This window comes from Moschus berezovskii, chromosome 13, assembly GCF_049115385.1.
Source record: "Moschus berezovskii isolate FMDL1 chromosome 13, NW_MosBer_1.0, whole genome shotgun sequence".
NCBI classification, from domain to species: Eukaryota; Metazoa; Chordata; class Mammalia; order Artiodactyla; family Moschidae; genus Moschus; species Moschus berezovskii.
Window position 1 is genome coordinate 32,544,543 of NC_142472.1, and position 21,498 is coordinate 32,566,040.

At 41.4% G+C, this 21,498-nt stretch overlaps 1 pseudogene; it reads right to left on the bottom strand.

Annotated features, from left to right (window-relative positions):
* Positions 1–539: 539 nt before the first annotated feature.
* Positions 540–639, bottom strand: LOC129556663 (U6 spliceosomal RNA; annotated as a pseudogene).
* Between the last annotated feature and the right edge of the window lie 20,859 nt (positions 640–21,498).

Consider the following 21,498-nt stretch of genomic DNA (forward strand, 5'->3'; position numbering starts at 1 on the left):
ATTATGCACTTTCTTTTTTTTTTTTTTTTTCATTATGCACTTTCATAGTCATCCAAAGCTAATTTTACCCCTACTGTCTTCTAGTCATTAGAATAAAATCTTTTATTTAGTTCTGATAGGAATATAGTAAGTAATTGGATTTCTTAGGATGTGAGGTAAAATATGGAGAGGAGATAGACGTGTCAGGCATACACACACACAGAGGCACGTGCACACACACAATACATTAATGTCAGAACCTACGCAAGGTCTCATACTGGGGGCTGCCCCTTGAAAATAGTACAGAAAGTTTCTGTGAAGCAGAGAGACTGACTCCTCTGGGCTTAGAGGAGCTTTTGATGGGCGTAATTAGCAAATCTCTTGCTTTTGTACATCATTAAGTGCTTGACAAATGAATATTCACATGCTTTATTTCATCTATTTTCCATATGGAAACTGAGGGTTAGTCAGGTGAAGTGAATCCCTAAGATTACACAGCTCTTGGAGATGTTTTCTTTTTCATTTGTTTGCTTATTTATTTAACTATTGTTGATTTACCAAAAAATACCCAACTCTTCATGAATTTGCATGTCATCCTTGACCAGGGGCCATGATAATCTCTGTATTGTTTCAATTTTAGTAAACCGGCTGCTGAAGCAAGCACCTTAGTATTGTTTTCTGATGCAGAGGCCAGGAGTCCACCAGTGTATTGCTATCAACTCACCTGTTCATCCTCCTGGGCCTTCTGGGAGCCCTCGGCATCAAGCAAGAGACGAATCAGGGGCTCAGACCAAATGTGTACCTTTGTTGTGAGATCTACGTGAGAAGCAGTGGTACACACAGGCTCCAAACACTGGAGACTTGATAAACCCCCTGTGTGTGACATGGAGCATCACAGCCTGTAGAATAACTGTGTCTGGGAGCAGAAATCACTACCCTTATCCTTTGTGACTTCCAAAACCATTTGGTTTCCTAGAGAAGAGCAGACTAGAGAGCAACTGCTGGTCTTCAGTACAGTTCACAGACATTTATGACATGCCCGTGTTAATTATAAAATACAGTATTTGTGTGTGTGTATTAGTCGCTCAGTCATGTCCAACTCTTTGCAACCCCATGGATTGTAGCCCACTAGTCTCCTTCGTCCATGGGATTTTCCATGCAAGAATACTGGAGTGGGTTGCCATTCCCTTCTCCAGGGGATCTTTACGACCCAAGGATCAAACCTGTGTCTCCTGCATCTCCTGCATTGGCAGGCAGATTCTATACCACTGTGCCACCTGGAAGTCTCTGTTACTATTCAGTAATAGTAATTACAGCTATTATTATCTTCCCCACTTAATAGGTAAGCAGATTTAAACACAGAGAGGTTAATTACCTGCCCAAAATCACATAACCAGGATTCAGTAGAACCAAAATCTGAACTCAGCCAGAACTTAGGGTAGGCTCTACTGCCTCTTTGGATATTAGGAGCTGTACTAAATGATGAAGAGACCAAATTCAACAAGGGTCCTTCCTTATTAAATTCAGAGTCTGCATGGGAGATAGGGCTTCCCCTCGGTGGGCCAGATGGTAAAGAATCTGCCTGCAATGAAGGAGACTCAGCTTCTATCCCCAGGTTGGGAAGATCCCCTGGAGAAGGGAATGTTAACCCACTCGAGTATTTTTGCCTGGAGAATCTCATGGACAGAGGAACCTGATGGGCTACAGTCCATAGGGTCACAAACAGTCAGACCCAACTAAGCACAGCATAGCACAGGCAGGGTTAGCAGGTCCAGTCATAGTTTCAGGTAAAGGAGATATAGACTAGAAAAGGAGGTAGCGGAAGACAGTCTTTGTGACCTCAGGAGACAGTGGGAAGAAGGAGAGAGAGGGTGGATGAGACAGGAGATGTCGACCTGTTTTCCCTTCCTGGGGTTGGTTTGGGTGGCAGTGGTGTGCAGTGAGGAGGTGGTGGCACTGGGGTTACCCAGCTGTCAGTGACAGGAGGAGGCAGTCAGGGGAGAGGCCCACACTTCACTCCTCGGTTTGGAATTCCGATTGGAGTCTGCTCCACCCAGAGCCTCGTGAGGAGAGGGGAGGTGAGGTGTGATCAGACAGAACAAGGTCTTCCTGGTGCTCTTGAGGTTTTCTCAGTTCCACGCTGTAGAAGCTGAGTTGATGCACAGTCAACCAGTCTTGGGGACAGCACTGCAGGTGACTCTTCACGAGCCAGGGAACTGGATAGCGGACATGATGGAGATTCAGGATTTTCCCAGGAGCCAGAGGAATAAAGCACATGTGCAGGACGCCCAAGTGCCTGATGGAGTCAGCATACAGCAGAAATATGAAGTGCCAGCCAGGGCACACCCAGGACTCACGTGTCTGCTACTGTCAGCCTCTGCTCCCCACGCCCCTGAAGTTGAAGGCATGGACCCCTTCCTCTTTATAGAGGAGAGAAGCTGGGTAAGCCCTAGCATATCTGAGAGTCTGAACTGACTGAGACACAGTGTGAGTTAACATCGCCTCCCTCCCACACCATCTGCAGCATGGAGAGAGCTTTGGGCTGTCAGGGTCTTCATAAACATGCTTTCTTCTTCTCTGAGGTCTTGGTTCCTCTAGCGTGACATGTGAGATAAAAGCACACTTACAACAATTTGCTAGCAAAAGAAGGAGAAAAATGTTTAACAAAACTGTATCATGTGTACTCTTTTTAATAAGAATTTTTTGTTTATTCCTATTTGTAAGAAAAGAAGACTTGCTACTAATGCAGCATTTTAACTTAGCAAAAAGAAGTGATTGGGCCAAGGAAGTGCTTACTAGGAAGTATTTTCTGAGATAAGGTCTAATTCTTTAATTGCCATTAATTTGTACCCAATTAAAACTATAGTGAGTATAAATGAAGGAAATCAAGTTGGTGAAGAATCTGGAAACCCTGGGGAGTTTCCCCTACTAAAGATAAGGCAGTGGTGAAAAAACTGCTGGCTGCAAATATATAAAGGGTTCTGTTGATAAAATCAGGTAATGAACATAAATTTGCTTTATAGGCTCTATAGTGCTTTGGAGATGTTAACTTTTTCTACCTTATTTTATTTGCTGTAGTTTCAGATGATAGAAGCAGACCTAATGGGTCAGATGGATAAAGAAGCAGATTGTACCTCTGTATATAAAATCGTGAGGCGTCTGATAGTGGAATGTGCTGCCTTAAACATGGAAACTGACAGTGTTTGGGGACAGGATGAATTTGTCTTTAAGGTCACTTTCAGGCTCTAAGTCTCTGCTGATCTAGGAAATGATTTCTTAACTTTCCTACTTCATCTATGGGTCTTTCTTCCTTAAAATTGAAGAGGAGAAATAAGTTTCTCCAGGGCAAGTGTCTGGAGCTCTACTAAGTAGGTTAAGTCATGTTCAACTCTGTGATCCCATGGACTGTAGCCTGCCAGACTCCTCTGTCCATGGGATTCTCCAGGGAAGAATACTGGAGTAGGTTCCCATTTCCTTCTCCAAAGGATCTTACCAACCCGGGAATGGAACTCGGTCTCCTGCAGGCAGATTCTTTACCATCTGAGCCATGGGGGAAAGCCCCAGGTGTCTGGTAAGTGGTGGATTTTTGCACCTATGAGGATAAGTGAACATAGTAGCTTGTTGTTCAGAATGCGGGCTTTGAGTCAGCAGCTGTCTGGCAGCAGGTTAGAGAGGAAGAACCCTGGCCCACTCCAGAGAGTCCGAGGTTGAGTCTGCAAGAAGGTGGGAGGAGCTCAGAGTTAGACACTGGGGGACCTCCTGGAGGCAAACTCCCAGAGTGTGGGAGTGTTCAGACCTGGGAGACTCCAGAGCTCTGGGAACCAGAGTAGCTTCAGCTCAGACTCCTGCCTGCCCTTCCGTCAGGGCAAGTAACCCAAACCTCAGAGCAAACCCAGGGAGTTTATTTTGGGTTAAAATCAGTGGTGCCCATTGTCAGGACAAATACCAATCGAATATAAGAGGCTTAATTCCTCCTGATGAAAGTAAGGAACGAGATTTCCCTCCCGTCCTTTTTCTCAGAGCGTTTACTTTGCATGCCCCTTCTGCTACTGGTCACTACTGCTGCTTAGTCACTAAGTCGTGTCTGACTCTTTGCAACTCCAGGGACTGTAGCCCACTGGGTTCTTCTGTCTGTGAGATTTTCTCGGCAAGAATACTGGAGTGGATTGCCATTTCCTTCTCCGGCATTTATTTTAGAAAACATGTAATTACAAGTACTTCCTCATCTCCTTGAAATATATAAGAATCTTTTAGAAAACTAGATAGGCCTTTTTTCAGCTTTCTGACCTGGGAATGTCTTTCTCAAGGACCTGGGAGGCATCTCTTTAAACATCAAGGGAGACAGGGCCCCCATCTCCCAGTCCCTGTGGGTGGGCAAGAACCTGATTTTGGTGGGTGTCTTGTTCCAAACTGCAAAGCTACTCCCTGTCATAAAGAGATGAGTAGTGTGTTTTCACTCTGGAAAAAGCGAAATTAGCCAACACGAATGGTCACCCCAACTACCTGGTGAAATCAGGATGAACTGCTTATGACAAATGATGCCATCAAGTGCTCTGACTTGAGGCCTAGTTCCCGTTTACCTCGAGAGTATGTATGCAGTGGCTTGCGTCTTCTGAAGATTCTTTTCTGTCTTTACATCTCTTAGTGGATTGCCTCTGATTCGCTTATATTTCTGGTTTAATGCTTATTCAAATATAAACGTGTTTTCTTTCTCTACTATTGTTGTGGCGAGGTTTTCTGTATCGGAAGATTTTGTTTTCAAAATATATTTCCCCATCACCATATTGTTATACTGATAGATTAAGTATCTTACCTATCCATCCTATCCTTCCACAGGGCCCTCCCTTCCCTTCTCCCTCCCTCCATCACTCCTCAGTTGTCATTTATCTTTTCTTTATCTTTCTATTTTTTTTTTTTCCAAATTGGTATGTAAACCCATTCTCCAGTGAAATTATTCTGTGTAGATGGGCTGGAATGTTTCTGAGGGGACACATGTCATAGATGTTATGAAAAAAGGTGACAGCATGGAAAGTGAAGTGAAGTGAAGTGAAGTCGCTCAGTCGTGTCCGACTCTTTGCGACCCCATGGACTGTAGCCCACCAGGCTCCTCCATCCATGGGATTCTCCAGGCAAGACAGCATGGAACCAACAATTAAAGCACTGGTTTAATCCAAAGAGTGTTTTATTTGCAGTGAGGAAGTTTAGAACTGGGCCATCTGGTGTTGAGAATTTGGAACAAAGGAAGTTGGCTTCTTAAAGGAAGATGTTTATTTGAGGATATTGGTAAATGTAAAAAAAAAGCTATGAATTTCTCATTCTGAGAGGTATAAGGTTGGAAATTATAAAATGCCTATAGTATAGTATAGTATAGATGTGTGTGTGTATGTGTGTGTGTGTATGTTAGTTACTCAGTTGTGTCTGACTCTTTGCGAACCTATGAACTCTTCTGTTCATGGGATTTTCGAGGCAAGAATACTGGAGTGGGTTGCCATTCCCTTCTCCAATAGTATAGTATAGCATGATGTTATATTTATTATATTGCAAACAGTTCATCTATATTTGTGTGTATCTATATCTGTCTATCTATCTATCTATTTATCTATCATCAGAAGTCATTTCATTTGTTCTTTTGGGGATGAGAAAAACATTTATTTGAATATGGTGATGAATTCCATGTACTAGCAGGCAGGGGAGATGCAAATTATTACCATTGTTCATTTCCAAGGCATCGTTCTTTGGTTATAAAAGCTACCCAAAGAGCATATTAGCGAAACAGTTTATTTAAAAGTACTCATTAAACAAAAATATAGAACCTCTGAAATGATTTAAGCAAGTGATATGATTATGTTTCTATTTATATGATACAGGAGTTGATGAGCTCCCCAACTCTTCAGTGGGGAGCAAGTTCCTGGGAGGCCCCACCCAGCTTGACCTGGGTTGGATCGTCGTGTCCCTGACCTTCCTAATAAGCTATAGCAGCAATGTTCCTGGTGAATAGTCTCCTTTGTCAGTATCAGTAAATACTTAACCTTTTGAAGCCAAAATGCACATCTGAAGTAAACATTAAAATATCTCTTAATTCTCTCAGAAAGCTTAGACTCTGAAATTGTTTGCACAAGACTGTGACTTAATTTCTGAACCTTACCTTTTTCTCCCCAGAGGTTTTGACCTTGTCCATGCCAGAGAGCCACAAAGCAATGTCTGGCACATGAATAAATACAAATAAAATCTCACATTTTGCATAACCACAACTATCATTCCACACAGCACAGGACTATCTTAAGTCTACTGAAGAATTCTATTTTTACCACAAATTCAAAGCTATCTAGTGTTACTTTTCTTAATTAAGCTGGGCTGATCTCACAATTCAAAAGGCTTCATTTTTTTTCCTGCGTAAATTAAACTCCCTGTGCAATGCAGTGACCAAAACAAATAATCTATGACCTACAAACAAGACACTTGCATTCCCTGAAGAATTACGCTCTTGTTTCCTCTAGGTTATACATCTTTGAACCTCTCTTTGCTGTAACGACCTTCTGGTGCTCATTAGCAAGCTGATTACCATTAACACAGCTATAATGCAGCAATTTTCTTGGTGTATGTCTAGGAGAAATGCTCATCTGAATGCAGTCAGGGGACAAAATTAACTGCATAAATCTACAGCACAAACTGGATCTTGTCCAACTTTACACGCGTCGTCTTTCCTCTCCTAGTTGTGACATCATGGTCCAGATTCCCACTGACGGCTTAATAAGTGTCTCAGGGTTTCACATTTAATTTCCTTTCATCTCTGTATATTACATTTCCAAGCTTAATTTCAAGAGTGCCTGACCACCTTATTACCATGTCTGGTAATATATATTTACCTTTAATCTTTTAGCTATGTCCCCTAATGGCTCTTTTATGAGATTCTTATCTACTTTATTTTTATCTTTTCTTTCACATTTATATCTTTTAAAAAATGTTGGATGATAGAGCAAGATTTCAGGACACACACACATCGACACATCTATGGAGCTAGGAACAAGACTGAGATACAGCAGCTATTAGTATTTTAGGAGAGAGGCATAAATATTACTGTCTTGCAAGACAGAATTTTATGGATAGTCATGAAAGGAAGTGAAGTTTTAATGAAGAGAACAAGGGATGTCCGAGACCTGGATTTGCTTTCTTGCCACCATCTCAGCCATCCAGTACTTCCTTGACAAAGCTGGTCTCCAAGCATGCACTGGTGAAGAGGAAAAGTTAAAATTTTACATAACCTCCTGCTCTTCTGCCTCTGTAACTCTGTAACTTTGCTCCTTGCAAAGTCTGGATCATGTAGGTCATGTAGTCTCAGAAAGTGGGGACTTAACAATACTAGGAACTGGAGCTTATCTCACTCACCCTTGTCCTGCTCTTTGCAAGTGCCCAGCCCCTGCAAACCTGCTTAATCATGCCTGCTCGTGTAAAGACCAGGCATCCCCCTCCGCATCTTGACCACTGTTCCCGTGCAGGAAAATCCCTTAGCTTAAACCTGCCTATTAGCAGCTAGTGTTGCCCACTATAATAGGTCTATAAAAACTCTGTAACCCCTTTGTTTGGGGCTCAGAGCTTAGGTGTTAACTCCTCTGGGTCCTGAGTTCTCCAAGTCTCCGAGTGTGGTGCTTAGTTTCTTGATTACTGGTTTCTGCAACACTGATGATTGTTAACTCTCAGCTTGTAGGTTATGAGCTGACAGGAAAGTTCCTGGGACTCTCTGAAATTCTTATTCTGGATTGTTCTTTGAGGGTGGTATTTAAATATTATGGCCAATGAATAAATGACATTGGGGAGATTATGAAATTTCGTTTTCATAATGCTGACATACCAGAATGATAAGAAATACGTTGGAATCAAAATCACTATTAAAATAAAACAAGATTTGATGTGATTACAGAGGAAACCACAGTATGAATAATCACTCTAAAAACAGAAGAAAAAGTTATGCATTTTATAATCAAGAATGGGCTAAAATTCAAATTTACATTCTTTAAAAACAAGCTGTGTCCAGTTTTATTTTCAAAGCATGAAATAAATTCTCTGTGCTATCTCAACTTTAGAAAGCAGACTAAGATTCAATAATCTCAAAAGGTTAATATAGCTTCCCAGATTTCCTGACTGATTCCCAAGGAGAAACTTATCTCCTTAAGCAAAACAGTTCAACAAATGCCAGTGGTAATCTTTACAATGCCCAGAACACACTGGTACTTTCTCTGCAACCAAGAGAGTGGTACATATTTGCTGCGTGGCAATCAGAAATGGTTTGCCCTGAGTAAAAACTTTGTAAACCGGTGTGTGTCTAGATTGTGAAAGTTCAGCTGTAAATGCTAATCTTTTTATCTATAATCATTTTATTATTCATTCATTCATTCCACACCCAACATCCATCTGTGAAATTTTACTTTGCTGTATTCCAGTCACTCTGTTAAATACTGGCTTTCCTGGTGGCTCAGTTGGTAAAGAATCTGCCTGTAATGCAGGAGATGCAAGTGATGCAGGTTTGATCCCTGGGTTGGGAAGATTCCCTGGAAGAGGGCATGGCAACCTACTCCAGTATTCTTGCCTGGAAAATTCCCATAGACAGAGGAATCTGGTGGGCTGCAGGCCATGGGGTCACAAAGAGTCAGACAAGACTGAGTGACTAAGCACAGCACATTTGCTAAATACTGGAGTATAACAGTATAATGGCATGTAACAGTCCACATTGAGAGGCAGCATAGTATTACACAGGCGTCTTTGGTGGCTCAGATGGTAAAGAATCTACCTGAAGTGCAGGAGACCCGGATTTGATCCTTGGGTCAGGAAGATCCCCTGGAGAAGGGAATATACTTCAGTTTTCTTGCCTGGAGAATTCCATGGACAAGGGAACCTAGTGGTCTATAGTCCATGGGTCACAAAGAGTCAGACACAACTGAGTGACTAACACATTGTCATAATATCATAGAGAAAAAAATAAGGCAGGATTTAAATGCTGGCTCTGGTATTCAACAGCAGCCTTAGTCTGCTTGGACTGCAGTGACAAAATACTATAGATTGGGTGGCTTAAACAGAAATGTATTTTCTCACAGCTTTGGAGGCTAGAAGTCTGAGTTCGGAGACTAGAGCCCCAGCATGGTCAGGGTCTGGTGAGAACTCTCCTACTGGCTTGCAGACAGCCACCTTCTTACTTTGCACACAAAGAGGAGAGAACGTACTCTTTCTGGTGTCTCTCCTTGCAAGGGCACTAATTCCATCATGAGGGCCCCACCCACGTGACCTCATCTAAACTAATAATCTCCCAAAGTCCACATCTTCAAATAGCATATCACACAGTGTGGTGGTTGGGGTAAGACTTCAGTGCATGAGTTTGGGTGGGGAGACATGATCCAGTCATAGCAGCAGCGGTGCTACTTTGAGAGTCTACTTCCTCCATTGTGAAGTGTAACACTACATGCCTTTTGAATGATTTGATCATACCATTAGGTAGTATAATTAAAAGCACCTGTTGCAGATGGTTACTGATGAAAAGTAAGGGCTGAATAAATATTAGTGTTATGTCTCTTTTTCTTGCTGCTCCTTTCCTGGTAAAAGTTCCCAGTATGGGAATAGATGAGTGAAAGGGGCAAGGAGAAATAAAATGCAAGTTACTGTCAGATCACTTTCTGACTCATTTTATAGTAGCAGTGTGAAAAAAGTGCTGCAGCCACTCATAGAAAGGAGACGTTAATTCTGTTTCTACCCTCTGGAAATAGTGAGGGACACAATAGAGGGACATGGAGTAAGCAGTGTCTAAAAGAGAGATTGTTTGGATTAGGTTTTCGAGATGGAGTAAAACATTCTAGGCTAAGTGTGGAAAGACCTTTCAAACTGAACAAAGATGATGGATCATGACCAGGCATGGCTTTGGTGGGGAATCTGGTGTGACAGGACTATGAACACACATCTCACGAGCTAAACACACATTAAGATATCTTTCGTTTTCCTTTGAAAGGTCTTCTATTCTTTCATCCTCTCATCTTAATAGTATATCATCTATGGGTAAGGAAAATTTATGCCATAGTTCACAGAGCACAAATTGGGAAGATTTCAGAACTCTGGCTTCTGGAGTTTCAGTTATAAATGGCCTCACAGGGACTTCCAAGTATAAGGACACATGGAGGAGGTCTCAGCCTCCTGTGGGGTCGGATGAACCCTCTGAGCAGCTGCTGGTTTATGTCCTTGACAGGATGTCTGTTAAGGAGAATCATTCTGTACACAGTCCCCAATGCTGAAAGTTTCCTTTTCCAGACTGAAAAAAAAAGCCCCAAAACCAAACCTTTTATATCACAGATAGGGATCAAAGTAAGAGAGCCACTCACATTTACACTTAGAGTATCAGATTTTTCATCTTAAAACAAAATAGAAACTTTTTTATTATAACGGTAGTACATGTTCACTTTAAAAACTACAAGCTACAAACAAAGGAGACCAAAATAAGCCCTCTGTATTCTTATTACCTGAAGATAATGTTTAAATTCTCAGAGATCGTACATTCTTTTATACTTGCTGTATGAAGATAATATTTTACCTTTCTATACAATTTATAATTTGCTTTTTCAAGTCAAGTTTTATTAGAAATAAGATACTTCTCCAAAATAATGGTTACTTAGTATATCACTGTATGGTTGTATTGTAATTTATGTTAATCAATTTCATATTTTTATTTACTTAGCTTATTTTGGGAACTTCTGATATGCTGTTATAGTTTCAAATTTTTCAAAAATTAATATTTGTTAAGATAAAGTTCTAGAAGCGAAATGTTTCAAGTTAAGGGTACATACACTTTCAAGGCAGTTGATAAGTGTTTTAAGTTGCTGGCCACAGAGAATGTACGGATGTAAAATTTTACCAAACTTTTATGAAACTATGTCCTATATGTTTTTGCTAACGCTTCACACTACCATTTCTTAATTGCCTATTTGATATCTTTTTTAAGAGTAAGCTTTAATAGGGTGAAAATACCTGAGCTTTAGAAGAGGGGAGAATGGAAGTCCAGATAGAAAGGCCTGCTTGAGAGTCCACGGATGCACCTCGTCTGGATATGTTTTGCCCTGGGCTAGCCCTGAGTTCCAAGGTGTGTATGCTGCACTTTTTTCCAAGAGGTCATGACATCATACTTATTAGAGTTCTCTCTCTCTCTCTCTCACACACACACACACTTTGAAAACTTTCTCTGCTTTTCTACAAATATGCCCTTTCTGTCTCACTGGAGTTGCCTCCTCCATTGCAACAATTAAGGGCAAGTCCCAGAGGTCAGGCTTTGGTATCTTTATGGGTGTGTCCATATCCTTTCCAAGACCCCCATAACATGAAGTCACAGAGATACTGCCTTTGCAAGCACAATTTTCTCTCAGAGTTTAGAGATATTAGGTTACTATTTATATGATGACACACAGATATTGAAATTTTCACAAGGTAAATTATTGAAGTGATCATGAAAATAAAACCAGCAAAAGGGCTATTTTTTAAAAAGTAATATTTTCAGGGAATGTCACTTATTCACTTTTAATTCACCAAATCGTAAACCTGAAGCTGAAAATAAAGAAAGGGCTCCTGCCCTGAGGATGCCTTAAGTTGTAAACAATAGATGTGTGTGGTTAGAAAAGGATGGGTTAGTCGCTAAGTCCTGTCTCTTATGAGACCCCATGGACTGTAGCCCACCAGGCTCTTCTGTCCATGGGATTTCCCAGGCAAGAATACTGGAGTGGCTGCCATTTCCTTCTCCAGGGGATCTTCCCAACCCAGAGACTGAACCCAAATCTCCTGCATTGGCAGATGGATTCTTTGCCACTGAGCCACCTGGGAAGCCCTGTGAGTTAGACAGCTGAGCTCAAATCCACTTCTATTACCTCCTAGCTGTGAAACTTTGGCAACAGATTTCTTATAGCTCTTAACTTGTCTATAAGATAGAGACAGAAAAAGTCTCTTCAATGGGTGTGTGATTAAATGAATGTCTAGCTTACAGTAAGTTGTTAAAAATAGTACATATAATTGTAAGCTACATTCTATTAACTATTCCATTATAGTTTTAGTTTAACTTATAAAATGTTCACAAAGGATACAAACAAGATACAGAGTAGATACACAAAACTGCTACATTCTTCAGTTCAGTTCAGTTCAGTCACTCAGTCGTGTCTGACTCTCTGCGACCCCATGAATCACAGCACACAGAAGAAAAGATATAAGTAGTAGTGAAAGATGACAATGTAAAAAAATAGGTCCTTGTCCTGCTAGTTTACTTGGTTAGGGCAGAATCAAACAGAGAACAATTTTTTTTTTAAGAACAAGTCTTAGTTTCTGTAAGATTTTTTGGACTGAAATAAAAGATAGCTGATTTTCCCCCCCAGTGAATAGGTAATTCAATGATATCAGGTAAACAGTAAAATTTACAAATAGGTTCTTGATACCAAGATCCATTGGTATCTTGGGAAAGTGAGAATTCTGGCCAAATGACAAATCAGATCTTAGAAAATAAATCTAGATACAAAGATTATTTAACAACAGACTGGAAGCAATTGATGAACAATTCAATGATATCTATCTCTGGATTAATGAGTCAAGGTTACTGAAGATGGTATAATGAATGGAGGATGCAAAAGTGTCTTCATATATATCATATAATTTCTAATTAATATAAATTGAGTCAGTGATGCCATCCAACCATCTCATCCTCTGTCATCCCCTTGATATAATTTCTAATTAATATAAATACATTCAGTTCAGTTCAGTTCAGTCACTCAGTTGTGTCCGACTCTCCGCGACCCCATGAATCACAGCACGGTAGGCCTCCCTGTCCATCACCAACTCCCGGAGTTCACTCAAACTCATGTCCATTGAGTTGGTGATGCCATCCAGCCATCTCATTCTCTGTCGTCCCCTTCCCCTCCTGCCCCCAATCCCTCCCAGCATCAGACTCTTTTCCAGTGAGTCAACTCTTCACATGAGGTGGCCAAAGTATTGGAGTTTCAGCTTTAGCATCAGTCCTTCCAATGAATACTGATCTCCTTTACAATGGACTGGTTGGATCTCCTTGCAGTCCATGTGACTCTCAAGAGTATTCTCTCCCACCACAGTTCAAAAACATAAATTCTTTGGCGATCAGCTTTCTTCACAGTCCAACTCTCACATCCATACATGACCACTGGAAAAACCATAGCCTTGACTAGACGGACCTTGGTTGGCAAATACATTAGGTTTCATTTTATTATTATGTCTTTAATACAGTATTTTAATACTTTGGTATAAAAAGAGTAGAGTATTATGTATGTACCAATTAGCTTGGGCTTCCCTGGTGGTTCAGACAGTAAAGAATCAGCCTGCAATGCAGAAGACCTGAGTTCAATCCCTTGAGAAGGAAATGGCAACCCATTCCAGTATTCTTGCCTGGAAAATCCCATGGACAGAGGAGCCTGGCAGGCTACAGTCCATGGGGTCACAAAGAGTTGGACATGACATAACGACTAACACATACACACACACACACACCAGTTAATTTAGTGTTTAATTTTAGGAACGGTCAGCTGTTTTCACCAAGAATCCATTCTCCATAGATGGTAGGCTAACATTTTATCAGATGAGCCACACTCCAGACTGTGTAGAAAACTACCCATACACCTGACACTTTGGGTGATGTTAATCAACCTAGGGACATTACTTTGCCAACAAAGGTCCATCTAGTCAAGGTTATGGTTTTTCCAGTAGTCATGTATGAATGTGAGAGTTGGACTATAAAGAAAGCTGATCGCCAAAGAATTGATGCTTTTGAACTGTGGTGTTGGAAAACACTCTTGAGAATCCCTTCGACTGCAAGGAGATCCAACCAGTCCATCTTAAAGGAGAACAGTCCTGGGTGTTCATTGGAAAGACTGATGTTGAAGCTGAAACTCCAGTACTATGGCCACCTGATGAGAAAGGCTGACTCGTTTGAAAAGACCCTGATGCTGGGAAAGATTGAGGGCAGGAGGAGGAGGGGATGACAGAGGTTGAGATGGTTGGATGGCATCACCGACTCAATGGACATGAGTTTGGGTAAACTCCTGGAGTTGGTGATGGACAGGGAGGCCTGGCATGCTGTATTTCATGGGGTCACAAAGAGTCGGACACGACTGAGCGACTGAACTGAACTGAACTGAATCGACCTAGACAATGTCAAAAATAGGCAGCTGCTGGTTGAATTCATGGCTTGTTCTTGACTATGTTTAATGCACTCTCAGTATAAAGTATGCAAAACACGTGAAAAGACTAAATATTCACAGGATATCCCTTCTACACTTTGTTCCTCTTTCATGAATGTGGATTAAGAAGCTAGTTTGGGATTGATATATACAGTCTGCTGTATTTAAAATGGATAACCATTAAGGACCTATTGTACAGCACAGGGAACTCTGCTCAATGTTAGGTAGCAGCTTGAATGAGAGGGGAGTTGCTCAGAGAATGGATACGGGTGTATGAATGGCTGAGTCTTGTCGCTGTCCACCTGAAACTATCACAACTTTGTCAATCAGCAATACTCCAATACAAAATAAAGCTTTTTTAATAATACTAATAATAATAAAAGAGTCCAGCAATGTCTGTAGCCAGGATCATTAGGCACAGAGCATGGAACCCCAAGTGGCCCCAAGCTCAGCCACTGATCCAGGAGGACAACTGCTCACCTGATACCAAATGTAAGAATAATAGAAATTTGCTTCTAGAATTCCATCACATCTCATAATTGCCCAAAGGTACACTGAGTTCACAGAACAGATTGTATGAAGTACATTGGGGCTTACTTGCTAACAAATACTTAGTAAATGTCTGGCTGGGTGGCAAAATTGGGCTCAGAGTGGTTTTCATTGACAAAGTTGTGCTTGCAGGAGTGACAGTGGAATCTTCTCACTTGGAGTTTCTTCAGGGGCAGCTGACTACCGGAAAGTGCCTGAGAGCTAGGCATGACCCAATCGGCTTGAGTGAAATTCACAATGCTCTTGTTTGCTTTATACTCTGGCCTGTTTATTTTTATTATGATTACTAGTGACTTTTGGAGGAAACTCTCCTTGTTCAAGGGCTTCCCTGGTGACTCAGATGGTAAAGAGGCTGCCTGTACTGCGGGGGACCCAGGTTCAATCCCTGGGCTGGGAAGATCCCCTGGAGGAGGAAATGGCAACCCACTCCAGAATTCTTGCCTGGAAAATCCCTTGGACAGAGGAGCCTGGCAGGCCACAGTCCATGGGGTTGCAAAGAGTCGAACACAACTGAGTAACAACACTTCACTTCACTCCTTGTTCAGGAAAGTTGGGAGCAGATTGTGCAGATCATTCTGTGATTCCCAATTGTTGTTTAATCGCTAAGTCATGTCCAACTCCTTTGTGATCCCATGGAGTCCTCCAGGCTCCTCTGTTCATGGGATTTCTGAAGTAAGAGTACTGAAGTGGTTGCCATTTCCTTTTCCAGGGGATCTTCCTGACCCAGGGATCAAACCCCCATCTCCTGTATTGGCAGGAGGATTCTCTACTACTGAGCCACCTGGGAAGCAATGCTATTATATTTATATATATATATTTAATTTAGATATTGCATTTGCTGTCTTTCCTCCGAGTGTACTAGACAGTGATGTTTCGTTATGGAGTCTGTCATGTGTGCTCAGTCATGTTCAACTCATTGCAACACTATTAACGGTAGCCCCCACTCCAGTATTCTTGCCTGGAGAATCCCATGGACGGAGAATCCTGGTAGGCTACAGTCCACGGGGTCGCAAAGAGTCGGACACGCCTGAGCGACTGAACAGAATGGAATGGAACCGAACAGTCTCCTCTGTCCTGGGAATTTCCCAGGCAGAAATACCACAGTGGGTTGCTATTTCCTCCTCCAGCGTATCTTACCAACTCAAAATCTCCTACATCTCTTCATTGGCAGGCAGATTCTTTACCACTGAGCCACTTGGGAAGTGTTGTTTGCTTATGATAGAGATGGAATAACTTGCGTTCAATTTTCCCTAAAGGAAGTATCAGTAGAGGAGGAGAAATGGCTTGCCCTCTATGCCCAAAGGACAGAGACGTGAGCAGAGTGTTGGCCACAGTGAGAATTTGGAGGAAACAAAAGCTTTTCTCAATTAATAGTAATTTTATGGCAACTGTTTACTGAAGGCTTGTGAGGGACGCTGGCCCCGGCAGCGCAGGAGAGGAGCTACCGCACGCCCGAGGCCAGGGCTGGAGGCCGAGAGGAGTACCCCACGTCCAAGAGGCGGTGGCTGCGTGGGCACAGGAGGGCCGAGAGGAGCTACTCCATGTTCAAGGTCAGGAGGGGCGGCCTTGAGGAGATAATCCCTTGTCCAAGGTAAGGTGCAGCAGCTGTGCTTTGCTGGAGCAGCTGTGAAGAGATATCCCACGACCATGTAAAAGAAATCCAAATAAGATGGTAGTTATTGCGAGGGGGCATCAGAGGGCAGACACACTGAAATCATAATCACAGAAAACTAGTCGATCTGATCACATGGACCACAGCCCTGTCTAACTCAATGAAACTAAGCCATGCCGTGTGGGGCCACCCAAGACGGGCGGGTCATGGTGGAGAGGTCTGACAGAATGTGGTCCAGTGGAGAAGGGAATGGCAAACCACTTCAGTATACTTGCCTTGAGAACCCCATGAACAATTCAAAAGGCAAAATGATAGGATACTGAATGAGGAATTCCCCAGGTGGGTAGGTGCCCAGTATGCTGCTGGAGATCAGTGGAGAAATAACTCCAGAAAGAATGAAGGGATGGAGCCAAAGCGAAACAAATACCCAGTTGTGGATGTGACTGGTGATAGAAGCAAGGTCCCATGCTGTAAAGAGCAATATTGCATAGGAACCTGGAATGTTAGGTCCATGAATTAAGGCAAACTGGTAGTGGTCAAACAGGAGATGGCAAGAGTGAACATCGACATTCTAGGAATGGGTGAATTTAACTCAGATGACCATTATATCTACTACTGTGGGCAGGAATCCCTTAGAAGAAATGGATGGTCAACAAAAGAGTCCGAAATGCAGTACTTGGATGCAATCTTAAAAACGACAGAATGATTTCAGCTCGTTTCCAAGGCAAACCATTCAATATTACAGTAATCCAAGTCTATGTCCCAACCAGTAATGCTGAAGAAGCTGAAGTTGAACAGTTCTATGAAGACCTACAAAACCTTTTAGAACTAACACCCAAAAAAGATGTCCTTTTCATTATAGGGGACTGGAATGCAAAAGTAGGAAGTCAAGAAACACCTGGAGTAACAGGCAAATTTGGCCTTGGAGCACGGAATGAAGCAGGGCAAAGGCTAATAGAGTTTTGCCAAGAGAACACACTGGTCATAGCAAACACCCTCTTCCAACAACACATGAGAAGACTCTACACATGGACATCACCAGATGGTCAACACCGAAATCAGACTGATTATATTCTTTGCAGCCAAAGATGGAGAAGCTGTATACAGTTAGCAAAAACAAGACCAGGAGCTGACTGTGGCTCGGATCATGAACTCCTTATTGCGAAATTCAGACTTAAATTGAAGAAAGTAGGGAAAACCACTAGACCATTCAGATATGACCTCAATCAAATCCCTTATGATTATACAGTGGAAATGAGAAATAGATTTAAGGGACTAGGTCTGATAGATAGAGTGCCTGATGAACTCTGGACGGAGGTTCGTGACATTGTACAGGACACAGGGACCAAGACCATCACCATGGAAAAGAAATGCAAAAAACCAAATGGCTGTCTGAGGAGGCTTTACAAATAGCTGTGAAAAGAAGAGAAGCGAAAAACAAAGGGGAAAAGGAAAGATATAAGCATCTGAATGCAGAGTTCCAAAGAATAGCAGGGAGAGATAAGAAAGCCTTCCTCAGCGATCCATGCAAAGAAATAGAGGAAAACAACAGAATAGGAAAAACAAGAGATCTCTTCAAGAAAATTAGAGATTCCAAGGGAACATTTCATGCAAAGATGGGCTCGGTAAAGGACAGAAATTGTATGGACCTAACAGAAGCAGAAGATATTAAGAAGAGGTGGCAAGAATACACAGAAGAACTGTACAAAAAAGATCTTCATGACCAAAATAATCACGATGGTGTGATCACTGACCTAGAGCCAGACATCTTGGAATGTGAAGTCAAGTGGGCCTTAGCATCACTACGAACAAAGCTAGTGGAGGTGATGGAATTCCAGTTGAGCTATTTCAAATCCTGAAAGATGATGATATGAAAGTGCTGCACTCAATGTGCCAGCAAATTTGGAAAACTCAGCAGTGGCCACAGGACTGGAAAAGGTCAGTCTTCATTCCAATCCCAAAGAAAGGCAATGCCAAAGAATGTTCAAACTATGGCTCAATTGCACTGATCTCACACGCTAGTAAAGTCATGCTCAAAATTCTCCAAGCCAGGCTTCAGCAGTATGTGAACCATGAACTTCCAGATGTTCAAGCAGGTTTTAGAAAAGGCAGAGGCACTAAAGACCAAATTGCCAACATCTGCTGGATCATGGAGAAAGCAAGAGAGTTCCAGAAAAACATCTATTTCTGCTTCATTGACTATGCCAAAGCCTTTGACGGTGTGGATCACAATAAACTGTGGAACATTCTGAAAGAGATGGGAATCCCAGACCACCTAACCTGCCTTTTGAGAAACCTGTATGCAGGTCAGGAAGCAACAGTTAGAACTGGACATGGAACAACAGACTGGTTCCAAATAGGAAAAGGAGTACGTCAAGGTTGTATATTGTCACCTTGCTTATTTAAATTATATGCAGAGTACATCATGAGGAACGCTGGGCTGGAAAAACCACAAGCTGGAATCAAGATTGCTGGGAGAAATATCAATAATCTCACATATGCAGATGACACCACCCTTATGGCAGAAAGTGAAGCGGAACTAAAAAGCCTCTTGATGAAAGTGAAAGAGGAGGGTGAAAAGGTTGGCTTGAAGCTCAACATTCAGAAAACTAAGATCACGGCATCTGGTCCCATCACTTCATGGGAAATAGGTGGGGAAACAGTGGAAACAGTGTCAGACTTTATTTTTTTGGGCTCCAAAATCACTGTGGATGCTGATTGCAGCCATGAAATTAAAAGACGCTTACTCCTTGGAAGGAAAGTTATGACCAACCTAGATAGCATATTAAAAAGCAGAGACATTACTTTGCCAACAAAGGTCCTTCTAGTCAAGACTATTGGCTTTCCAGTGGTCATGTATGGATGTGAGAGTTGGACTGTGAAGAAAGCTGATCTCCGAAGAAATGATGCTTTTGAACTGTGGTGCTGGAGAAGACTTGAGAGTCCCTTGTACTGCAAGGAGATCCAACCAGTCCATTGTAAAGGAGATCAGTCCTGGGTGTTCATTGGAAGGACTGATGCTAAAGCTGAAGCTCCAATACTTTGGCTACCTCATGCGACGAGTTGACTCACTGGAAAAGACTCTGATGCTGGGAGGAATTGGGTGCGGGAGGAGAAGGGGATGACAGAGAATGAGATGGCTGGATGGCATCACCAACTCGATGGACATGAGTTTGAGTGAACTCTGGGAGTTGGTGATGGACAGGGAGGCCTGGCATGCTGTGATTCATGGGGTCGCAAAGTCGGACACGACTGAGCCACTGAACAGAAGTGAACTGAACATGTGTAAGGCAATGTGATAAACTTTCAGCACAGATTCTGAAATCGTTATTTTAAATCTCTATGAAATGGTTATTATTTTCCTCAGATTATAGAAGAGAAAACTGATGCTCAGAGATGTTAAGCAATCTGCTCATTAGTGGTGGTGACAGAAATCAAACCTAGGTCTCTCAGTTTAGAACCTGTAGCCTTGCTAATCAGAAACAGTCCTTCAAGGTTTCCAGACTTTCTTTTTTTATCTACTCAAGAACAGAGGTTTCGACTTCCTTTTGAGGCAATTCTATAGTTTCACACATGCGTGATTGTTTAGTTTATGTTCTTTCAGTTATTTGCTTACTCCTTGTGCTGAGAGTCGTAAAGATTCTCTGCCTGGAAAAGGAAGGGAAGCAAATGTCTCGCCTTCCCTGTGACCCTCGTTGTCACACCTCAGCACAATTTTGACTATTTTGGATGAGCTCCTACTTGCAGAAATGTCGAAGGCAGATTATTTACTGATAGATCATTGTGCTGTCTCAAAAGCAGATGAAAATATTTCCTCTTCTTCCATTTTTTAAAAAAGGAAAATAGAAAATCATGCTTATGAGGGGAATATTAGAAAACAACAAGAAAAAAAAAGGATTAATAATATTAATATCACCACTGTTAAAGGTGGTTAGAGGACACCACTGTTAAATTTTGGGGATCTATCTCTTTCAGATTTTTTTCCCCAGTGCATATACAGTAGCAAAATTGAATCGCATTATGGATATAATTTTATAACCTGTCTGTTATTAACAGCATATTATAAACATCTTTCTGTGACTAAATGGAAACATGTGAAACATACAGTCTTTATTACTTATTTATTTTTTTTACTTTGCTGAACTTTGTTTAAAGTAAAAAAAGCAATGAGCAAGTTGCACAAGTGCTGACTGATTGTAACATCATGGACTCTGGCACATGTGCAGATGAACGAGGATTGGGTTCAGAGCTAAGGTAGATTGGTAATTATTTAATTTGATTGGAGTATAGTTAATTTACAATGTTGTGTAGGTTTTATGTTTACAGCAAAGTGATTCACTTATATACGTTGAAATGTATCATCTTAATTTAAGAATTATAATTGATTTCAGCATTATATTTGCCCCCTTCCCCCAGGATCTCTTAAAATCTTTTTACTATAACTGTGCTGGGGGAAATATGTGTGACATTGTCACTAGAGAGAGAAAAAAAGTTGCTTATCAAATGTTTCTTACTATTCTCTCCCAGCACTGTTTTGACAGGAACTATAGTGTTTTCAACAAAAGTATTGACAAACTTGAAAATCAACTTCTCCTTGATCATCATAGATGGCATCGATGAAGCCATTTGATGCTGCTGTTGTGTAAATTTTGTTACATTTTGTTCTGGTAATGGGGTCAATATGGTCATAGATCGAAACCTGGGCACTTCGGCAGCAGTGAGATCAATGCTGTTCTACATTTCTTTTATCAATAGGCTCTGGAGAACCACACTCAGACCCTACTCTATATTCGTATTTCGGTAGACATTTCTCCAAAAAGTGAATATTAACTCTTTCCTATCTAATAGAAATAACCAGCAGCACATTCCAACTTCAAGAATCAGAGATTTATAAACTACCAGCAAGAGTTTTTCATGATTTAATTTGCTAGATCTCTAGGGTATTCTATACCTTGTCCTCTCTTGGTGCACCTCAAGGTTACAATTGCTAATCTTAAAGAAATTAATATACAAACATGGGTATTTCTACAGTATAGTTTTTAAAAAATCTTAGTTCTTTATGGATGATACTCCAATTTGAAGATAGGAAATCTTGCAAGTGAAAAAATAAAACCAGAAACAACCCTCAAATCAAGCAAGAATACC